This window comes from Callithrix jacchus, chromosome 4, assembly GCF_049354715.1.
Source record: "Callithrix jacchus isolate 240 chromosome 4, calJac240_pri, whole genome shotgun sequence".
Lineage (NCBI taxonomy): Eukaryota > Metazoa > Chordata > Mammalia > Primates > Cebidae > Callithrix > Callithrix jacchus.
Window position 1 is genome coordinate 133,962,173 of NC_133505.1, and position 24,543 is coordinate 133,986,715.

The window sequence follows — 24,543 nt, forward strand, 5'->3', positions numbered from 1 at the left end:
AGATAGGAGGATCACCTGAAGTCAGGAGTTTGAGATCAACCTGGCCAACATGGTGAAATCCCATCTCTATAAAAAAATACAAAAATTAGCCAGGTGTGGTGGTGGGCACCTGTAATCCTAGCTACTCAGTAGGTCACAAAGACCTTGCTGATAAAACAGCATGTGGTAAAGAAGCCAACCACATCCCACCAAAATCAAGATGGAGAGGAATTGACCTCTGGTCATCCTTACTGCTTATTATGTGCTAATTATAATGTATGAGAATGCTAAAAGACACTCCCACCAGCCCCATGACAGCTAGCAAATTCCATAGCAATGTCAGGAAGTTACCCTATATGGCCTAAAATTGTCCACCCTTTTCCCAGAAAACTCATGAGTAATCCACACTTTGTTTGGCATATAATCAAGAAGTAACAATAAGTATAGGCAGCTGAGAAGCTCATGCCACTCCTCTGCCTATGGAACAGCCATTCTTTTATTCCTTTATGAGATGTTGACCACCACCTGTAGTGATCTGGGCTGCTGACCCTGACTCAAGGAAGGATGAATAAATGCACTCTCATACCATTACAGTGATTCAAGTTGACTACCTATAGTTGTTGGCTGCTTTCAGAGGGTGAAAAGCAACCAATCAACAAAGACTCCCTCTCCATTACTGCATTTATTCAGTCAGATTTTACAACAGAGGTTCTAAGTAAACACACTTGTGGATAATTAACAGGGTTAAAAGAATAGTTTTACGACTGATAAAGCTTTAGGTTCTGGGCCCAGAGTAAATACTATTAACAGGCAATTCTGCTTTGATTTCCTACTGAAAGGGACACCTCACACAACATTTACATGAGCAAACAGAGTAGAAACAAAGGGATGTGGAGTAAACAGACTTAAACTAGGAAAGCCTCTTATCATCTCTCTTTCCTGTGCTAATGTAAATGAGGTGGCTACCTTCAGCTTGCTCCAGTAAAACATTTTGGCCTTCCAAAAGGTTTGAGACTAATCTATAACTTTTCCTAATTTTTTGGTAATATTTTGCCAGCCACTCCACGTGAATTTCAACACCTTTACTTTCTTAATAAACTTTCTTTCACTTTACTCTATGGACATGCCCTGAATTCTTTTTTGTGTGAGGTCCAAGAACTTTTTTAAGGCCTGGACTGGGACCTCTTTCTGGTAACACTTTCACAAAAAGTTTTACTATTTTCAAGCAACTTTTTTTCCAGACATGATCTTGCAAATGCTTATAGCATAACTTTCCAAATTGCTCTGTTGGATTGGATGAAAACAAAACCAAAACCAAAGTAAACATTCTCAATATTCAAAAGTTACTAGGGAGAGGAAGATCCAAGATGGCCTTTTAGGAGCAGCTAATGATTGCAGTTCCTAGTGAAAGTGCAGAGGGTGAGTGGACACCACATTTCCAGATGAATCTTCATTGCCCACAGACCAGGAGATTCCCAGGTGGAAGAGCCCCACAGCACAGCTGTTTTGGCCAGTGCAGAGGTTTTGCCAGCACTCCAGTGCAGCAGTTCTCAATACAAAATACACTGGTTTGGTTACCCTTTTAAGCTGGTGATTGGAGCTCCAGGAAGGCAGAGTTACCCATTCATCTGATTAAACAAAGGACTGAAACAGGGAGCCAGACCAGGAGACTCCCAGGCAAAAAAGCGCCATGAATCTCAGCACCATTGTTCAACTGGCGCAGTGGGTCGCCGCACGAGAAATCACACAGGTCCTGGTGCCTTTTCAGCAGGCGACTGGAGCACCTGGGAGAGAGTCAACCATTCAACTTAAAAAAAAAAAAGGCTCATAGGCAGAAAGCCAGGTGAGCAGGCTCGGCGGGTCCCACCCCCCCCACCACACACAAAACAGCTATTGGAAATGCTCTGGGTTGAGAGTTTCACGGCAAGCACAGCTGAACCCAGGATGCTCCAGCTCTGTGGGGGAGGGCCGTCTGCCATTACCGAGGCACTCCACCCCTACGGAGGTAGTCTGTCATTGCTGAGGCAGCCCACTGTTGCCAAGGCAACCCGCCATTACAGAGAGAGTCTGCCATTACAGAGGTGGGTCACCATTGCCGAGGCAGTTCTAACCACACCCATATAAACAGGACTGCAGGGAAGTTCACAAGGCACCAAGGTGGAGCCCACAGCAGCTCAGCAATGCCTCTGCAGACAGACCGTGACTAGGCTGCCTCCTTGCTGGGCGGGGCAGTCCTGAAAAAAAAAGGCAGCAGCACAACAGAAACTCATAAATAAAGCCCTAACTCCCTGGGACACAGCACCTGGAGAAGAAAAAAAAAAACGGGGTTTATGAGTTTTGCTGCAGCAGACTTAAACGTACCTGTCCAGAAGCCCTGAATAAACAACGGAGCACACAGCTCAGCACTTGAGCTTCTATAAAGGACAGACTGTCTCCTTAAGCAGCTCCCTGACCCCCGTATATCCAAAGAATCACCTCACAAAGGACTGATCAGACTGACACTTGGCGGATATCATTCTGGGACAAAGACAGCAGAAGAAGAAACTGGTAGGAACCCTTACTGTTCTGCAGCTGCTGCAGGTGATCCCCAGGCAAGCAGGGCCTGGAGTAGACCTCAGCAGTCCTATAGCAGAGGGGCCAGACTGTTAGAAGGAAAACTAAGAGATAGAAATAATTTCATCATCAACAAACTGGACATCCACTCAGACTCAAACTGAAAATCAGCAACTACAAAGATGACAGGTGGATAAATCCACAAAGATGGGAAGAAACCAACGCAAAAAGGAGGAAAGTGCCTAAAACCAGAACACCTCTCCTCCTACGAGGGATCACAACTTCTCAACAGGAAGGGAACAAGGCTGGATGGAGAATGAGTGTGATGAAATGACAGAATCAGACTTCAGAAGGTGGATAACGAGAAACTTCTGTGAGCTAAAAGAACATGTCCTAACCCAATGCAAAGATATTAAGAACCTTGAAAAAGATTTGATGAAATGCTAATAAGAATGGACAACTTAGAGAGGAATATAAGCAAATTGATGGAGCTGAAAAACACAACACGAGAACTTTGCGAAGCATGCACAAGTTTCAACAGCCGAATTGACCAAGCAGAAGAAAGGATATCAGAAGTCGAAGATCAACTCAATGAAATAAAACAAGAAGGCAAGATTAGAGAAGAAAGCATAAAAAGGAATGAACAAAGTCTCCAGGAAACATGGGACTATGTGAAAAGACCTAATCTACGTTTTATAGGTGTACCTGAATGTGATGAAGAGAATGAATCCAAGCTGAAAAATACTCTTCAGGATATTATCTAGGAAAACTTCTGTAACTTAGCAAGGCAGGCCAATATCAAAGTCCAGGAAATACAGAGAACACCATAAACATATTCCTCAAGAAGAGCAACCTCAGGGAACATAATCATCAGATTCACTAGGGTTGAAATGAAGGAGAAAATGCTAAGGGCAGCCAGAGGGAAAGGTTGGGTTACCCCCCCAAAGGGAAGCCCATCAGACTCACAGTAGATCTCTCACCAGAAACCCTACAAGCCAGAAGAGAGTGTGAACCAATATTCAACATCCTTAAAGAAAAGAACTTTCAACCCAGAATTTCATATCCAGCCAAACTAAGATTCATAAGTGAAGGAAAAATAAAATCCTTTGTGAACAAGAAAGTAATCAGAGATTTTGTCACCACCAGGCCTGCTTTACAAGAGCTCCTGAAAGAGGCACTATGCATAGAAATGAACAACCAGTACCAGCCACTCCAAAAACATACCAAATGGTAAAGAGCATCAACAAAATGAAGAATCTGCATCAACTAACAGGCAAAACAGCCAGCTAGCATCAAAATGACAGTATCAAATTCACACATAACAATATTAACCCTAAATGTAAATGGGCTAAATGCCCCAATCAAAAGACACAGACTGGCAAATTGGATAAAAAGCCAAAACCCATCAATCAGTGTGCTGTATTTAGGAAACCCATCTCACATGCAAGGATACACAAAGGCTCAAAATAGAGGGATGGAGGAAGATTTACCAAGCAAATGGAGAGCAAAAATAAGCAGGAGTTGCAATTCTCATTTCTGTTAAAATAGACTTTAAAGCAACAAAGATCAAAAGAGACAGAGGGACATTACATACTGGTAAATGGATCAATGAGGCAAGAAGAGTTAATGATCCTAAATATATACGCACCCAATACAGGAGCACCCAGATACATAAGGCAAGTTCTTAATGACTTACAAAGAGACTTAGACTCCCACACAATAACAGTGGGAGATTTTAACACCCCATTTTTAATATTAGACAGATCAACCAGTCATAAAATTAACAAGGATATCCAGGACTTGAACTCAGACCTGGAAAAAGCAAACCTAATAGACATTTGCAGCACTCTCCACCCCAAATCCACAAAATATACACTTTTCTCAGCACCACATCACACTTACTCTAAAATTGACCACATAATTGGAAGTAAATCACTCCTCAGCAAATGCAAAACAACGGAAATCATAACAGTCTCTCAGACCACAGTGCAATCAAGTTAGAACTCAGAATTAAGATACTAACTCAGAACCACACAGTTTCATGGAAACTGAACAACTGGCCCTTTAATGTTGACTGGAAAAACAAGGAAATTAAGGCAGAAATAAAGATGTTCTTTGAAACCAATGAGAATGAAGACACAACATACCAGAATCCCTGGGACACATTTAAAGCAGTCTCTAGAGGAAAATATATAGCAATAAGTGCCCATATGAGAAGGAAGGAGAGATCTAAAATTGACACCCTATCATCAAAATTGAAAGAGCTAGAGGAGCAAGATCAAAAAAAGAAAAAAAAACCCCACACTCAAAACCTAGCAGAAGACAAGAAATAACTAAGATCAGAGCAGAACTGAAGGAGATAGAGACACAAAAAACCCTTCAAAAAATTAATAAATATAGGAGCTGGTTTTTCAAAAAGATCAACAAAATAGACCACTAACCAGATTAATAAAAAAGAAAAGACAGAATAACCAAATAGATGCAACAAAAAACGATAAAGGGGATATCACCACAGATTCCACAGAAATTCAAATTGTGATCAGCGATTATTACAATCAACGCTATGCACATAAACTAGTTAACCTGGAAGAAATGGATAAATTCCTGGACACTTGCCTCCTCCCAAGCCCAAACCAGGAAAAAGTCGAAACCCTGAATAGACGAATAACAAGGTCTGAAGTTCAGGCAGCAATTAAGAGCCTACCACACAAAAAAAGCCCAAGTCCAGATGGGTTCACAGCCGAATTCTACCAGACACACAAAGAGGAGCTGGTACCATTCTTTCTGTAACTATTCTAAACAATTCAAAAAGAGGGAATCCTTCCCAAATCATTTTATGAGACCAACATTATCCTTATACCAAAACCCAGCAGAGACTGAATAAGAAAAGAAAGCTTCAGGCCAATATCCATGATGAACATAGATGCAAAAATCTTCAATAAAATACTGGCAAGCCGATTGCAACAGTGCATCAAAATCTTATCAACCATCATCAAGTAGGATTCATCCTGGGGATGCAAGGCTGGTTCAACATATTCAAGTCTATAAATGTAATTCAACACATAAACAGAACCAAGGACAAAAACCACATGATTATCTCAATTGATTCAGAGATGGCCTTTGACAAAATTTAACAGTTCTTTATGCTGAAACCCTCAATGAACTAGGTATTGATGGAACGTATCTCAAAATAATAAAAGCTATTTATGACAAACCAACAGCCAATATCATACTGAATGGGCAAAAACTAGAAGCATTCCCTTTGATATCTGGCACTAGACAAGGATGCCCTCTCACCACTCCTATTCAATATAGTACTGGAAGTTCTAGCCAGAGCAATCAGGCAAGAAAGAGAAATAAGGGGTATTCAAATAGGAAAGGAGGAAGCCAAATTGTCTCTATTTTCAGATGACATGATTGTATATCTAGAAGACCCCATTGTCTCAGCCCAAAATCTCCTGAAACTGATAAGCAACTTCAGCAAAGTCTCAGGATACAAAATCAATGTGCAAAAATCACAAGCATTCCTATACACCAATAACAGACTTAAAGAGAGCCAAATCAAGAATGAACTGCCATTCACAATTGCTACAAAGAGAATAAAATACCTAGGAATACAACTAATAAGGACCATAAAGGACCTCTTCAAGGAGAACTACAAACCACTGCTCAAAAAAATTAGAGAGTCTCTAACACAAACAAATGGAGAAACATTCCATATTCATGGTTAGGAAGAATCAATATCATGAAAATTGCCATACTGCCCAAAGTAACTTATAGATTCAACTCTATCCCCATCAAGCTACCAATGACCTTCTTCACAGAACTGGAAAAAACCACCTTAAACTTTATGTGAAACCAAAAGAGAGCCTGCATAGCCAAGCCAATTATAAGCAAAAAGAACACAGCAGGAGGCTTCACACTACCAGACTTTAAACTATACTACAAAGCTACCGTAATCAAAACAGCATGGTGCTGGTACCAAAACAGAGATATAGATCAATGGAACAGAATAGAGGCCTCTGAGGCAACACCCTATATCTACAACCATCTGATCTTTGACAAATCTGACAAAAACAAGCAATGGGGAAAGGATTTCCTGTTTAATAAATGGTGTTGGGAAAACTGGTTAGCTATGTGCAGAAAGCAGAAATTGTACCCCTTCCTGACACCATGCACTAAAATTAACTCCAGATGGATTAAAGACTTTAATGTAAGACCTAACACCATGAAAACCCTAGAAGAAAATCTAGGCAAAACCATTTAGGACATAGGAGTAGGCAAGGACTTCATGACCAAAACACGAAAAGCATTGGCAACAAAAGCCAAAATAGACAAATGGGACGTAATCAAACTCCACAGCTTCTGCACGGCAAAAGAAATAGTCCTTAGAGTGAATTGGCAACCAACAGGTTGGGAAAAAAATTTTGCAGTTTACCCATTTGACAAAGGGCTGATATCCAGAATTTACAGGAAAAAAAACAAACAAGCTTATCCAAATTGGGCAAAGGATATGAACAGACACTTTACAAAGACATACATGAGCCCAACAAACATGAAAACATGCTCATCATCACTGGTCATTAGAGAAATGCAAATCAAAACTACATTGAGATACCATCTCATGCCAGTTAGAATGTCAATTATTAAAAAATCTGGAGACAACAGATGCTGGAGAGCATGTGGAGAAATAGGAACACCTTTACACTGTTGGTGGGAGTGTAAATTAGTTCAACCATTGTGGAAGACAGTGTGGTGATTCCTCTTGGACCTAGAAATAGAAATTCCATTTGACCCAGCAATCCCATTGCTGAGTATATATTCAACAGATTATAAATCGTTCTACTATAAGGACACATGCACACAAATGTTCATTACAGCACAGTTTACAATAGCGAAGACCTGGAACCAACCCAAATGCCCATCACTGATAGACTGAACAGGGAAAATGTGGCAAATAAACACCTTGGACTATTATGCAGCCATCAAAAACGATGAGTTCGTGTCTTTTGTAGGGACATGGATGAACCTGGAGACCATGATTCTCAGCAAACTGACACAAGAACAGAAAATCAAACACTGCATGTTCTCACTCATAGGTGGGTGTTGAACAATGAGAACACATGGACATACGGAGGGGAGCACTACACAGTGGGGTCTGTTTGGGGGAATAGGGGAGGGACAGTGGGGGATGGGGAGTTGGGGAGAGATATCATGGAGAGAAATGCCGGATATAGGTGAAGGGGAGGAAGGCAGCAAATCACACTGCCACGTGTGTACGTATGCAACTATCTTGCATGTTCTTCACATGTACCCCAAAACGTAAAATGTAAAAAAAAAAAAAGTTACTAGGTCATTCAAATACCTTTTATAAAAATGTTGAAGTCAGCCGGGCGCAGTGGCTCAAGCCTGTAATCCCAGCACTTTGGGAGGCTGAGGCGGGTGGATCACGAGGTCAACAGATCGAGACCATCCTGGTCAGCATGGTGAAACCCCATCTCTACTAAAAATACAAAAAAATTAGCTGGGCATGGTGGCGCGTGCCTGTAGTCCCAGCTACTCTGGAGGCTGAGGCAGGAGAATTGCCTGAACCCAGGAGGCGGTGGTTGTGGTGAGCCGAGATCGCGCCATTGCACTCCAGCCTGGGTAACAAGAGCGAAACTCCGTCTAAAAAAAAAAAAAAGTTTAAGTAGATGAATTATCTTTATATTATATGATAAAAAGAGATGAGTTTAAAGGTTAAAAAAGTTGTTTTAATTTTTTTATTGTGATCTAACTAGAAGAAAAAAGCCAGTGAATATTGGTTGAATAAATAATTTTAAAATAGGATGCCTATTCATCCTACAGAAAGAAGAGTAATGAATATGTACAGGTTATATTTGACAGCCTTTGTTCTGTTTTGTTTTGTTTTTGAGATGGAGTCTCACTCTGTCACCCAGGCTGGAGAGCAATGATGCGATCTTGGCTCACTGCAACTTCCACCTCCCTGTTTCAAGCAATTCCCCTGCCTCGGCCTCCTGAGTGTCTGGGATTATAGGCTCACTCCACCACTGCTGGCTAATTTTTTTGTACTTTTTTTTTTTTGGAGACGGAGTTTAGTAGAAATTAGGTTTTTTTTGCAGGAGCTGCCGCATGAAATAGATCTCTTGGACACCGAATATAGGAAAAAGGAGTTTATTCGGCTGCGAGCAACGTGGCATAGTTGCCTGACAGCCAAGCTCCCCTAACAAAGGAAGGTTTCGTTTTTATATAGACTTATACTTTAGATGTTACACGTGGAGGAATCTTAGGTTTATAGCTTAACATGTGAAGAGGGTCTTGGTTTTTAGTCTCAGGAATTACATATGAAAAGGGTTTCAGTTTACAGTCTTTGGTATTACATATGAAAGGGATCTCTGTTTACAGTCTCGGGAATTACATATGAAAAGGGAAGATTACAGTCTTTGAGATGAAAAGAGAAAGTTGATCTGAGATGCCTGAGTCTCCCTCTTCACCACCTTCCCGCTTTGAGACCCTCACCACTTTATAATATTAGTGAGAGATCCCACTTTCATTCTCACTTTCCAGATTTTCTGAAGAAACCGATTGATAATTTTTCATATAATACACTTATGATGTCATTTTCTGCTAACTACAGTAGTGATGAATTCCCTAATCATCTGAAGGAACAGGGGGAGTAGACAAGAGAGCAGTAAACAAACACCTATTATTATTATAACACTTATGATGAGGGTTTTGAATCCTCCCAAGGATGAGAACCAACCTCCAAATAAGGACTCAGGGTCAAATCCATGCCATACCTGTACAGGCACGTGTGCCACTTTGGTCATGCCTCTCACAATATCCTGTACTGCTTTTCCCTGGTCATCTATGTGCAGATGGCAGTTAGTTAGATTGAATTTTCCACAGACTTCCCCTTTGGCTGCTAGCAAATAATATAGGGTCAGCTGGTTCTGATAAATCGCGTTTCTCATTTGAGTTTCTTGTCAGACCAAGTGGGACAGAGCTTTGCTCGTTTTATTAGTGAGTATTTGCAAAATAGCCTGCAACTGGATGATCCGGTTGAGCATGTAAATAGGGGTCTGGTATCCCCATGAGGCATCTTCAGCCCATGTGGCCAGCCCATAGTACTCAATAATTTTTTCTGGTGGCCACTGATCATCTGTCCAATTCCCTAGTTTTAGGTCTCTCCTCTCCCTATAGGAGTAAACTGGATGCCCTAACAGCTCACCTATCTTAACAGATAATAGGAAGAAAGAGGGCTTAATGATACCTATGACACAGCTACCTGTCCATCTCACGGATTACACACCTTATATTGAGTACCATTATATAAACAGGTTCTTTTCTGGGTCCCCATACATTTATAAGAACTGCAGGACAAAAGAATGGCAGTAACTTTTATGTCCTACCTGGTGTACATACTGAGGGCATTCTTCAAAATTAGTTAATGTTCCTGCTGTGCAAGTCCAAATATTAAGAAGAACAAGTCCCACGATGAATCTCCTCATGCTTCGGCCGTGCGTGGACCAGCCAGCATCTGGGAAGTGGCTGGAGCAAGTCTTGTTGTCCTTTTTAAGGTGATTCTGCAGTCCTTGCCCTGGTCTAAATCTCAGTTGTTGCTGGTTTTTACATGGCTATAGTGGATTCAGTCTGCAATTCCCTCTGCCTTCCCTGCTGTGGGATTGGTCAGGATCAGGTCTGAGTTCCTTTCCATTGTGGCTTTAGAGGGGCTGTACTCCCATCCTTTATCCACATGTGATTTCCTAGTGAGAAAGGATGAACTGGGGAGAAAAAGGCTTACAGAACATTTGTTATTTACTTAGGTTGAAGTATCCTAAGTGATTCTCCTTAGAGCTGGTAACTAGTATCCTAACTCAATCTCTCCCCACTCCTGAGGAATTCCTAGGAGTGCCCAAAGTAGGGGAGGGGGCCTATAAGACTTAATAGGGGAATATCCTGTTTTTCCTAAAGGGGTTGCCTCTAATTTTGAATAACCCCAAGGGAAGTGCCGGCACCCATTCTAATTCTGTTTCCTGACACACTTTCCCTAAGCTGTTTTTGAGGGTCTGGTTCATTTTTTCCACTTTTCTGGAACTCTGAGGTCGGTAGGCAGCATGCAGTTTCCAGGTGATACCCAAGGCCGTTGCTGTTTTCCGGACTAAATCTGCCACAGATGCTGGTCCACTGTCTGCTCCGATGTGCAGTGGCAGTTCAAGCCTGGGGATAAGATCTCAAAGCAGCACACAGGTTACTTCCTGGGCTCTTTCAGTCCCGTCCAGAGTATGTGCACACCAGGACCAACAAATACTTATGTCCCCCACACTTGGACATTTCACTAAAGTCTACATGGAAATCTTCAAATGGAGTTGCTCCATACACTTGAATTCCAGGGGGAATAGTTGGACCCTGCCTCGCATTGTGTTGGTGACATTTAATGCATCGCTGTGCCACAGTTTTGGTCAAGGCTGCTAAGTGTGAGATGTAAAAGTACTGGCCCAACATCTTTCCAAGCGACTCTTGACCTAAATGAGTGGTCTCAAGTATGGCTTGTACAACTGCTGCCCCCAGCAGCTGCAGTACTGCTATTCTTCCATTTGGCCGTTGGATCCATTCTTCTTTAATCAGTTGCCCCATTCTGTCTGGACAAAGTGTCTTTCCTCCTTAGAGTAAGTAGGTATTAGATCAGGGATCTGGGGAATCAGTGGAGCTGTAACTGCTATTTGGTAGGGGGCAGATGCTGCCTTACAAGCTGCTGAATCTGCTCAGGAATTTCCAAGGGCCCCAGAGGTGTGGGTCCACTGATGTCCTTGGCAATGCGTGACCGTCACCCTCTGGGGCTTCCAGACTGCTTCTAGCAGCTGCAAAATTTCATGCTGATGCTTTATTTCTTTTCCCCCTGAAGTTAACAGGCCTCTCTCTTTGTGCAGTTCTCAATGTGCTTGGAGAGTCAGGAAGGTGTATCAACAGTCAGTGTAAATGTTTACAACTTTATCTTTACTCAGCTCTAGAACTTCAGCTAAAGCAATGAGTTCAGCCTTCTGAGCTGACGTGCCCTGAGGCAAGGATCTGGCCTCGATTACACTGTCCAGAGTTACCACGGAATAGCCTGCACATCTTTCCCCTCATGGATTGACAAAGCTGCTCCCATCCACATACAACTCCCAGTCTACTATTGTCCATGGCTGATCCCGAAGATCAGGCCTGCTGGAATACACTGTGTCCAGGACTTCAACACAGTTGTGTTCAACGGGACCTTCTGACATCGGGAGCAAAGTGGCGGGGTTTAAGGTGTTGCAGACTTCAATGGTGATACGGGGATTTTCACATAACAGGCCCTGATATTTGGTCAGCCTAACACTTGATAACCAGTGGTGCCCTTTGGTATTCATTAGAGTCACTACTGCGTGAGGTGCCTTGATATTTAAGTTCTGTCCCAGAGTTAGCTCATGTGCTTCTTGTGCTAGCATAGCAGTTGCTACCAGGGCCCTTAAGCATGGGGGCCATCCTTTGGAAACTCCATCCAGCTGCTGGGGGAGGTAACCTACAGGCCTGTGCCAAGGTCCTCCTGTTTGGACTAGGACCCCAACTGCCACTTTTTCTCTTTCTGCCACATATAATGTGAAGGGCTTTGTTAAATCAGGCAGCCCCAATGCTGGAGCTGACATTAGTTTTGTTTTCAGTTCCTGATAGGTCTGACCCTGCTGGGATCCCCATTCAGAGGGCTTCTTTTCTCCCCCCTTTGTCACATCATAGAGGAGGTTTGGCTAGTACTTCGAAGTTTGGAAATCCACAGTTTACAAAACCCACTGCTCCCAGGAGCTCTCTTGCCTGCCTTTTAGTCTCAGGTCCTGTCACTTTGCAAGTGTCTTGCTTCTTTGCTTCTAGGCTGCGTTCCCCCTACCAGATGGTGAGCCTCGGATATTGCATTTGCTTTTTGGCAAAGCTGGGCTTTCCTTTTAGACACTTTACACCCACAGTCCTCCAGGTGCCGAAGTAAGGCATTTGTTTGCGCACCCGACTGCCGTGGGGTGTCCCAATAGAAGGTTATCAGCATCCAGAGGCAGCATGCAAACAAGAAGCTTCTGGTGGACGGTCATGGGCTGAAGCCTCCCCAAGGATGATGAGAGAGTTTTTAGCCCCTGGGAAGCTGGGTTCAGGTGTATTGAGTGGTTACACCTGCTTCTGGGTTTCTGCCATTGAAATGCAAATAGTTTTTGACCCTTCGAGGCCAGTCCAAGAAGGTATTCTTTAAGTCCAATCAAGTGAACCAACTATCCTCTGCTGGCAATAATCCCAACTGCGTGTATGAGTTGGGTTCAAAGCCATGCAAGCCCTGCACGGGCCAGGGTGATAAAATCAGTCTTCTGCTTCTGTCTAGAGTCCCTTCTGGGGGCCAACCTTCCCTAAATGCTGGTCAATCTTCCCTACATAAAACCCTTAATTTCTCTGGTGTCATAGTCACTTTATAATTCCCACTAAATCCCTTCTTGAAAATTTTCAGCATGGTTTCTAAAGGGGTAGGCTTGCTATGGGAGTGAGCCCTTTTAACACTTTAAAGAAACAATTCCCACAGTTAGGAGAGTGTTAGCTCACTCACAGCAGTTCCCGCCTAGCAAGATGCAGCACAGAGCACTCTCTGATTTACATTCACTTCAATCCTTTTACAATGCCCAGAGGCTTCTTCACTCAGCCTTCTATGGCTGTCTCTAATTCTTACAAATTGCTGGATGCATGAGACCCTTCCTAATGGGCCCAATACCTTTTACAACTGATGAGTCTGGCTGGACACATCTACACACAGACACACATCCGATTGCTCTTCTTCCAATTCAAAACCATAAGCAAAAACTTCCAAGGTTACAGAGAGCTACCTTCCAATGTGCCAATCTGGCACCCGTGGGTGATCAGGCCATGCTTACACCCAAAATGGGGTCTACTAGTTTCCTGGATTCAATCTTTTCTTACAAATTGCTCGACAACACAGACACACATCCACACACAGATACACATCTGATTGCTCTCCTTCCAATTCAAAACCATAAGTAAAAGCTTCCAAGGTTACAGAGAGCTACCTTCCAATGTGTCAATCTGGCACCCATGGGTGATTAGGCCACGCTTCCACCCAAAATGGGGTGGGCTACCTTCCCAGTTTCAATCTTAACAAATTCAGTGAGCTGGACTTCCCCAAATGCTTGTTCCTCCTCGGTGTTTAGCCACTGGGTGGATCCACAATGCAGGGTCTCCCTGCTCTGCTCTGGCAAGGCTTTTCTACCAGGCAAATACCTGCCCAGGAGCGCTTTCAGGATGTGTCACCCCAGCAAGCAGGAGTCCCCCTACAAGGATGCTCCACAGGGCTAGGCAAACCACGTAAGAGACTTTTCCCCACCATCTGCTATCTGAGACTTGCTTCCTGGCCAACGCACCAAAATGTAGCGGCCGCGGGAAACGGATCTCTCAGACACTGAATACAGGAGGAAGGAGTTTATTCGGCCTGGAGCAAGGTGGCATAGTTGCCTAACAGCCAAGCTCTCCTAACAAAGGAGGGTTCTGTCTTTACATAGGCTTATACTTTCGATGTTACAAGTGAAAGAATCTTAGGTTTACAGCTTAACATACAAAAAGGGTCTCCGTTTACAGTCTCAGGAATTACATATGAAAAGGGGAAGTTTATAGTCTTAGGAATGAAAAGGGGAAGTTGTTCTGAGATGCCTGGGTCTCCCTCTTCAGTTTCACGATGTTGGCCATGTAGTGGGAGCAGCTGCGAGAAACAGAGCTCCCGAACACCGAATGGGGAGAGAGAGGGTTTATTACAGCTGGGAGCTGAGGAATAATTTGTCCAAATTCAGCTCGTCTAACAAAGGGAGGTTTCGCGTTTATATAGGCTTATACTTTAGATATTACAAGTGGAAGAATCTTAGGTTTACAGACTTAGAAATCACTTGTGAAAAGGGTCTCGGTTTACAGCTTCAGGAATCACATATGAAAGAGTTTTGGTTTACAGCTTCAGAAATCACATATGAAAGGGTTTCAGGTTTGATCTTGTTTGAAGTAAAAACAGTGCCTTCTGGACAGTTTCCCCAAGAACAAGCCTGCCACCTGCAGGAAGGAGATTCAGGAAGAGCCAGCTGGCCTGGCTCTCTTCTATTGAGATGCACTATGGATGACAGAGGTGGGAGGTAATCCCAGATGCCTGGGTCTCCTTCCTCTGCCACAGTTGTCTCGAACTCTTGACCTCCCAAAGTGCTGGGATTACAGGTGTGAGCCATCGCACCCTGCCTTTTTTTTTTTGAGATGAAGTTTTGCTCTTGTTGCCCAGGCTGGAGTGTAATGGCGCAACCTCAGCTCACTGCAACCTCTACCTTCCAGGTTCAAGTGATTCTCCTGCCTCAGCCTCCTGAGTAACTGGGATTACAGGCATGTGCCACCATGCTCAGCTAATTTTGTATCTTTTAGTAGAGATGGGGTTTCTCCACATTAGAGGCTGGTCTTGAACTCCCGACCTCTGGTGATCTGCTTCCCTTGGCCTCCCAATGTGCTGGGATTACAGGCATGAGCCACCATGCCTTTCCTAACTTTGACTGTTATCGACAGTATAACACTAATTTAGGAATATAAAATATTTTAAGGAGTAAGATTGACCTGTGTGTCTCTAAGTTCACATTCATTTGGGTCTTGATACCAATAATAATGTTTTTGTTACATTTAACCCCAATTGGAATGAGGTTCTTAAGGACTTCCAGATCTGATCCTTTTCCTTTCGTTTTTCTCTCTACCTTCCTAGAACTACAAATCAAATTTAATAGCTCAGAAAGGGGAGTGTTGCATCCCACCTGTTAGAAGACCAATCGTATTGTTTATAATGTTTCTCCCCACTTGGGCAAACAATATTCTCTTAAAAAGTTGCTTTTTTTTTTTCCTGTATCTGTTATATCTTTGGTTGCTTGGCTTCATGGCTTATTATTAGCTCTTGACTTTCACACCTCTGCTTCACATGTTTTTGTTCATACTCTGTGAGGATGCATTCTACCATCAGCTTTATTTCAAGTATCTCATTACTACTTTCTTAAGGACAATGGAGGTCCTAACACCTGTTTGTCTCTGTGGAGGAGAACAACACTGTATCCTAGGTACAATCCTGGTGTTAAACTCTTTCTTGGGAAATACCTCCCCCACAAAGTGTGTGTGTTATGGGGTAAAATGGAAGAGGGGGGAGACAGAAAAAGCAAGAGGGTTTCCTGCCTTCTCTTCTCCTGTTACCATTTTCCTTTTGCCCACTCAGTGTTATGCTTGTTCTACTCCAGGCCATGGTGAGAAGCATCTCCTGACCCTGACTCTCCCTGCTTCCCACCCTTTTCCTGAAGAAGGGAAGACCCTGTACAGATGCCTCAACACTTTTCTTCAAACTCCTCTCCTAGTGGGAGGGAAATTTACCTGCCCCCTCTGATCAACCCCCAACCCCTATCCTATTCCCAAACATCCTGAGTTTTCTGAATCCTTAGCTTATTTCCTCAGTCTAAATAATTCAGATTAAAAAAACAAAGACTCAGAATTTGTAAGCCATGCTTATCTGAATATGCTACCTGTATTAGTCCATGCTTACATTGCTATAAATACCTGAGACTAGGTAATTTATATAGAAAAGAGGTTTAATTGGCTTACGGTCCTGCAGGCTGTAAAAGAAGCATGGCAGCTTCTGCTTGGCTTCTGAGGAGGCCTCAGAAAACTTACAATCATGGCAGAAGGTGAGGTAAGGTCATGACTTACACGGCTGGAACAGGAGGAAGAGAGAGCACAGGGTGGTGCTACACACTTTTAAACAACCATCTCTCTCAAGAAATCTGTCACAAGGACAACACCAAGAGAATGGTGCTAGACCATTCATGAAGAATCCACCTCCATCATCCAGTCACATCTCACCTCCATGATCAATCAGGTATTGGGGATAACAGTTTGACCCGAGATTTGGACAAGGACACAGATCTAAGCCATATCACTTTCTCTACTTGAGTTGGCCAGACAGTAATTCATACCAGTGATGTGCTTAAAGATATAGGCTCTATCTGATAAACTATGAGCCATTTATAATAACATTCAATCTCAAGATTGTTTCTGGGAGCTCTGATGTCCCTGATTTTACAATATACTTAAGGACTTCCATAAAACATGCAATACAGTTTTATGGGAAGTGGTTTGAATCCATTACCTAATGTGACATTATTTTAGAAAGAAATTCTTTCCAGTATTCCAAGTTTCTGTGAGGAAGATTTTTCTGGGTGTGATTTTCTGGAGTCGCCTGAGATTGTGCCCTGTTCAAGGTCCTGCATCCTGTTCACAGAGCAAATTGGAATTCAGAGTCCTCCTCACCTCTCACCCTGCCCAGTCTAAAAATCGGACTCATAATGACCCTAAAGAGAAAGTTAGAAATCAGAACACAGCATAGCCAATGGTGAACTTACACTGAACCTAGGCCTGTGAAGGTTCTTGAGCTACAGCCTCTGCCCCTGACATGTTCAAATGTCCAGTCAGAAACAGGATGGAAACAGCAATGATTACAAGAAATGTTCTGTTATGTTTTCTGACTCAGAAATAAAAGGAGAAGGGGTAATAGCTCAAATTAGCTTTAGGCTGCTTAGTGTGGAGTTTTATCTAAAATGCAAAAGTAAATGGGAGTTATATATATATATATATATATATATAATTTAAACAATATATTGTATTTAATCTAATGTATATAAAATATATCAATATGTAATCAATACAGAAGTGATTAATGAGATATTTTACATTCTCATTTATTGGTAGTAAGTCTTCAAAAATTTGTGTGTATTTTATACTTACAGCATATCATTAGTGGTTTTGCCAAAGATATAAAAAATAAATGTTATGAAATGTATGATAATGTATTCATTACATTTATCTTTATTTTATTACACATCACATCACCTGTCTATCAACGAAACACCCAGACATGTGTAACAGTAATTGAATTCAATCAAATTTGGCATATTGCAGACTCTCAGTTGTAGTTTTACACATATTTTGCAATTTTGTTGCTATGGTGGTAAATGACATATGGAATATGGGTCTTCTTTTGTACTATTGCCCTAAGCTCCACTAATGTTAGGGGCAGGCCTGATTTATTTCTTTCCACACTGCAACCAGGTACAATTGGATAAGAGACTACAGGAGCCCCCATCATCTTTGCTGACAGCATTCATCACCATGCCTTCTTATTCCTGAATATTGTCTGACATAACCTATAAATCTTCAACCTCTTCCCTTTTAATGAATAAATATTTAAACTAATGTGGTTTCTTTTTTCAATCTATGGGTTCTTTCACTTTGTTATACATCTATCTGATGTATAACAAATTCCAAATAGCACATAAGGAAAAAGGCTGAGAAAGTTCAAGTGATGTGACTAACATTTAACAATTAGTCTCGAGGCTTCTCCTTCTAAGTTCTTACCCTTTCAAATATACCTTGTTGCCTTATTTTGGGTGTGATTTAGGCCAGAGGATATGGGAGTGAGGAAGCCTTTTAGGTGGAACAAACAGCATGAGCAAAGAAGCAGAAAATAGCAGGTCAGCTGAAGCCCACGGACTGTGTTAAGGAAAGATAAAAAATACGGGAATGAACAGGGCTGTGTTGATGAAGCCTTGGATGTCAGGTTTGGGGTTTTGCATTTTATTCTGATAACTGAAGCAATATTCTTTAGAGAAAGTAATTGAAATAAAATGTGTTTATTTTTTATTAATAAAAATGCTGTCAATGTACTTGAGAGGAAGCTGGTATTCATCTGAGTAGGAGTAGGAGGAGAGATCAGTAGTTAATTTGCACTTGTGATGATAAGCTTCTGCCACCTACACCTTCCAACTGTTCTACCTTCCTAATCCTGACCAACTGGTTCCTCAGTGTGTTTATGCAACTGGTCGTAAGGGTGGGAAGGTTACATAGGATATAGGCATCAGTTTCAACTTGTACCGTTTTTTTGTCACATGCCCACATGAGGATGAATTAGTCACATTTTTGCACACTAAGGACAAGGCAAAATATATATTTTTCAACTGATATATAATATTTTTATAAACTTCTTCAGAGGCAGATAAAAATCATGTGTTTAGATTTTTTAAAAAAATTATCAACACAGCAGTCAGAGTAATCCCTTTAAAACATGTGTGAGATCATGCCATTATCTTTGCTTAAAACTCTGAAATGGCTCTTCTACTCAGGGTGAAAGTGTAGCAGGAGCAGCTGCAGGAAATGGATCTCTAGGACACAGAATACAAGAGGAAGGAGGGCTTATTCGGCCGGGAGCCTTCAGTAGTAATCTGTCCAAAACCCAGCTCCCCTAACAAAGGAAGGTTCTGCCTTTATATAGGCTTATACTTTAGATATTACACGTGGAAGAATCTTAGGTTTATAGCTTTATATATGAAAAGGGTCTCAGTTTACAGTCTCAGGAATTACATATGAAAAGGTTTCGGTTTACAGTTTTAGGAATCACATGAAAATGGGAAGTTGATCTGAGATGCCTGGGTCTCCCTCTTCAAAAGCATAAATTCTTAAAACATCCTACAAGGCCCTACACAACTTGGTTCCTTATTACCTTTCTAGTTTCTCTTCTATTTCTCTCTCTCTTGCTCAACCTCTGCATCCTGGAGTCTTTGCTGGGCCTCTGATACACTAGGCATGCTCCTAGGCACACTGCTGCCTCAGGACGTTTTAACTCGCTATTTTCTCTGCCTAGAACAAGCTTGTCTAACCCATGGCCTGTGGATCACGTGGTTGTGAATGCAGCCCAACACAAATTCATAAACTTTCTTAAAACATTATGAGATTTTTTGGTGATTTTTATTTTTAGCTTATCAGCTATCATTAATGTTAATGTATTTTGTGTGTGGCCCAAGACAGTTCTTCCAATGTGGCCTAGTGAAGCCAAAAGATTGGACACTCTTGGCCTGGAACATTCTTCCACAGATACTGAAAGAGTTTACTTCCTCCCCTCCTCATGGTTCTTGCTCAAATTTCCTTTTCTCAGTGAGAGAGCCCTCTCTAATCACTTTCTAAATGGAATCCTTACCCCAGCATAGCGTATCCTCTTTCTGTTTCATTTTCCAACATATCATCTGACATTCTACATCTTTTATTTATATATAGTTTTCAGTCTCTCTTCTTCTGCTAGAAAATAAGCACCCAGGGAAGGTATTTGAGACTTTTTGCCCATGGTCATATCTCTCAAGACCTTAAAACAGTGCCTGACACATACAGGTGCTTAGTAAATAGTTGTCAAAACAAAAGAGGCCTTTTACTTCCTCATGGTTGGGCATAACATCTTTTTGAACATTTCGGTTTATTAAAGAAATTGCTAATCTTATTGATTTCAATGAATCTAGAGAAATATCTTCATCCTCCTGATTCTTTTGGGTTTCTACGTTAGATGTTACATTTTTTTTTTTCCTGGGGTTGGCAATGTCACCTGGGTTTCAGTTAGTGTGACTAAAGATAAATAGTTTCTCCTAGCTCAGAGACTGGGGCATGTCAAAGCCTGGGTGTAGAAAAATTTTATAATTTTATGTTGCCTTGGCATCCATTTTGAGAGTAAGTTTAAACTTTCTCATACTAGAATCAGGGGTTAGTTACCCTTGAAACAGTTTCCAGTTCAACACCTCACCCAAATGGCTGAAGCCAATGGTCAAAGATAAGAACTTCTGGACATCTCCCCCGCTAGCAGATTGGACTCCCTGCTTTCCTACTGCTTCCTTTAACAGACCATATAGGCATTTGCCTGTGAACTTAGTAACTTACTGCCTAGCCCCTTGTCTATACTGCTAGTTGCCATGCACACTGTTTCTCAGTGCCTGATTCTTCACGTCCACCTCATGTGCCAGGGGATGGAAGATTGCGCTCCAGATTCATTGCACCCTCTTTGTCCAAATTTTGTAAGTAAAAATCTTTGACCTTCCTATTTTGGTGGTATTTTGAATTTGCTCCATCCATTCTCAAGAACAAGACTATGGGCTAGGATTTTCCTGGGAGGCTAGGGCTAACACATAGTTGAGCTCTCAGCCCCAGAATGTTGGTTAGGTAGGTGTAAACTAAACACAGGTCAGATAAGAGCCACAACAGCATCTTCCAGTATAAATAAGTTCCCCATATGAGGAACTCCTTTTTGTGGGTCAAACAACTGGACGTTATACTCTTCCCTAAGTGAAAGACCCACATCCAACTCCCCCTCATTTATCTTAGCAGAGCTGCTAGTAGGGCGGGGTTGCTAACCGCTCTGCTAATGGAATCCCAATTTATCTGTGGGATCCCAAGACACTGGAACTTTGTGAAATCTCTGTTGGCTGGCTGGGATATGGATACCATCTGTGACCAGATATATTATTACTTAATCTGTCTAGTTCATCATTTTCACTCTAATTATATCTTATGTGTATTTAATTTGTGCTGTTGCAATATTGTTTTATGCTCACCAACCTCCTAACTTTGAAAAGGGTTCAAAGCATGTATATTTTCTGTCTGTACCCAGTTTTAATACTTGAAGGCAAAGGACCAGGTTTCTATGATGTTCAAAATGATGGTGTGCACAGAGGCTCAGTAAATGCAGGTTGATTTAGTACAGTGATTACTGTCTTTTAATGCCATAGAAATTATAGTCATAACCCATGGGTATCAATTATACCAAGCTATATAAGATCCATAGAGAAAAAATAAATTTTTTATGGCCTTAAAAATATCAATAAATGTGGAATCAGAAAATGGAAGGAAAAGAACAATTAAAAGAGTCATTTTATATTATACAGCTTCATTTTTTTTCTTTTGCGACGGAGTGTCACTCTGTCACCAGTCTGGAGTGCAGTGGCATCAATTCTGCTCACTGCAACCTCCACGTCCCAGGTTCAAGTGATTCTCCTGCCTCAGCTTCTCGAGTAGCTGGGACTACAGGTGTGTGCCACAATGCCCAGTTAATTTTTGTATTCTTAATAGAGATGCAGTTTCACTATGTTGACCAGGATAGTCTCGATCTCTTGACCTCATGATTCACCTGCCTCAGCCTTCCAAAGTCCTGGGATTACAGGAGTGAGCCACTGTACCCAACCATCAATGTTTATATCTAATTATTTAAACATTGAAAACATTTTCAGAATTCAAATAAATCCTATTTATCCTAATGTTCCTTGCTTTCATATATTTTATAAAAGTAATTGATATAATATTCATAAAAACAATTTTAGTGATCACTTCACTCCCAGAGAATTTTAGAAGTGGGACCAAGGTCTATTGAAGTAAGTACTTTGATGTAGCCTTTATTATGTTGCCTCAGTAAGACTGGAGATAACTATTTCAGTCCTGATCTAGAAAGATAAAGAGGCAATGTTTTCTATCCCAAGATCAGACCTATTGGGAAGTCTTAAAGCCCCACCCTAATAGATTCTAAACCAGTTGTTACTCCTGGTCTCCTTCACTTCCTCTCTACCATGCTTCTTCCCAGTTTCTTGGTTATCTCAAGGCCCTTGGGAAACAATACTATTCTTCAGAAAATGTTCAAGGTCCTTAAATACAGAGACTATTTATTAGAGATGATAATAACCCAAGTTTCTCATATATATAAAAAATGGTTTTTGAATTTCTGGGCACTGCTACAAAGACAGAGTTGACATAGTGTGTATCTTTTAGCTACTGAGCATCCATGAGTGACTTTGACAGCTCAATGACACCCATAACAGTCTTGCCAAGATTAGCTGTCTGAACATTTATGGTCTTGTAGTGTGGCAGTCCTAGGTTCCCAGGCATCAATTATTTAAAAATATGAAGAATAGGGCCGGGCTTTGTCGCCCAGACTGGAGTGCAATGGCGCAATCTCGGCTCACTGCAACCTCTGCCTCCTGGGTTCAAGCGATTCTCCTGCCTCAGCTTCCTGAGTAGCTGGGATTATAGGCACCCATCATCCTGCCTGGCTAATTTTTGTATTTTCGTAGAGATGGGGGTTTCACCATGTTGGCCAGGCTGGTCTTGAACTCCTGACCTCGGGTGATCCACCTGCCTTGGCCTCCCAAAGTGCTGGGATTATAGGCATGAGCCACTGTGCCCAACCTGTGCAGTTTTCTTAAATACCAATTTCTTCTTCCATTGAATTTTGACAGTAATGTCAAATTTGCAGAGCTGTTGTGAATGTTAAATTTTGTAAACTCTAGAAAGTTATGGAAATACAGGTGTATCATAATTTCTGTTCAGCACCATCTATTATTTATACTAGTTACCTTATTTCTTCATCCATTCTAAAGTTTTTAAGAGTGCTGTATAGCTCTTATAACTTGTTTCCCCAGTATGCTTAGCTAAATGTCCTTTCTATTCTATATGAACAAAAATATTTGTCAATTAATGAACCAGATTTTATACAGTGATAAAATACTTACAGATTATCTCATATTTGACATCTTATTCATTGGTTGGTAATATGTGACGATAGGGCTTAATTCTTTTTGTTGTTGTTAATTACAGGAGATTTGAGGTAATTTAAAACATAACTATTGATACGAGAGCTATATATTCTGTATATTAATTTAAAAAATTGTACACTCTCTTTTTCATCTCCCTGCTGTAAAATCAATGCTGAATTGGATCAAATGCTAGCTTTTATGTACATTCAGTTTTGAAAGTTAGGACACAGGCCAGGTGCAGTGGCTAAGGCCTGTAATCCCAGCACTTTGGGAGGCCGAGGCGGGTGGATCAAAATGTCAAGGGATCAAGACGATCCTGGCCAACATGGTGAAACTGTGTCTCTACTAAAGATATAAAAATTAGCTGAGCGTGGTGGCATGTGCCTGTAATCCCCCCTAATCAGGAGGCTGAGGCAGGAGAGTGATTGAACCTGGAAGGCAGAGGTTGCAGTGAGCCAAAAACGTGCCACTATACTCCAGCCTAGCAACACAGCAAGACTCTGTCTCAGAAAAATTTAAAAAAAGAAAATAAAGTTAGAACACAGCTCTGAGTCTCTCTGACTGCAGACCGACTTGTAATTTAACCTACCAGAGACCGAATGTGTATCAAAATACAGTGACTTTACTTAGAGCTTTTAAAAAGCTACAGAAGTGGAAAAGCTGGGGATGGAGTAGAAAAAGAGAAAGGATACTTTGTTTTAGCGACCTTTTTTTTTTTAATCCATTGATCACAAGGCATCAGTGGCTGCTTCAGAAACTTGGGCTAGTAGAGTCTCCTGGGTTTACATTACTTGGTATCTAGGTCAAACCTGACAGCCTGCAGTAGAGCAAGAAAAATATGTAATACAGTCAACTAGGTTATTTAAACAGCCACCTTTCTGTTATTCTTAGGAGGTTGAGCAAATTGTTTCTCCATATGAGTATAAAATTTATCACCCATATTCAAGGCTTTAAAGCATAGATGAAGGCAACCTGAGAATCACTCAGTATTCTTCCACCCCTTATCTTTTATATCTGCTACTGAGTTATCAGTGATGTCTCACTGTGCTTCCAATGAGGGCAGAGGGTGTTGGGCTCCCCTTAAAGAGGGAGAAAAAGGAACAACAAAGATATATATATTTTTTTCATGCTTCCTAGTGGTTTTGAATATTTTAGGGTATTTAATTGGAAGCAGAAAGAATTATTAAAGTTTCTTTAAAACTCTATAGTTGCTTGATTAACAATGAGGAGAAAAACTATTGGATACAACATAGAGTTATTTAAATAGGATTTAACCATTCAGCAACACCTATCAAAATTTTTATTATTTTCATGTTTTAAGGCTCACACCTGTAATCCCAGTACTTTGGGAGGAGGTTGAGGCGAACTGATCACCTGAGGTTGGGAGTTTGAGACCAGCCTGACCAACATGGAGAAACCCCGTCTCTACTAAAAATACAAAAATTAGGTGGGCATGGTGGCGCAAGCCTATAATCCCAGCTACTCAAGAGGCTGAGGCAGGAGAATCGCTTGAACCCAGGAGGCAGAGGTTGCAGTGAGCCAAGATCACGCCATTGCACTG

The 24,543-nt window shown here is 41.5% G+C and overlaps 1 long non-coding RNA gene across 1 annotated transcript in view; it reads left to right on the top strand.

Moving 5' to 3' along the window:
* The window catches only part of LOC144582202 (uncharacterized), a 62,077-nt gene extending 45,609 nt beyond the window's left edge, over positions 1 to 16,468 (top strand). Inside the window, exon 4 of the long non-coding RNA XR_013534537.1 lies at positions 15,837 to 16,468. This is a non-coding gene — a long non-coding RNA (uncharacterized LOC144582202). The remainder of the gene's footprint in view (positions 1 to 15,836) is intronic.
* The last annotated feature ends 8,075 nt before the right edge of the window (positions 16,469 to 24,543 follow it).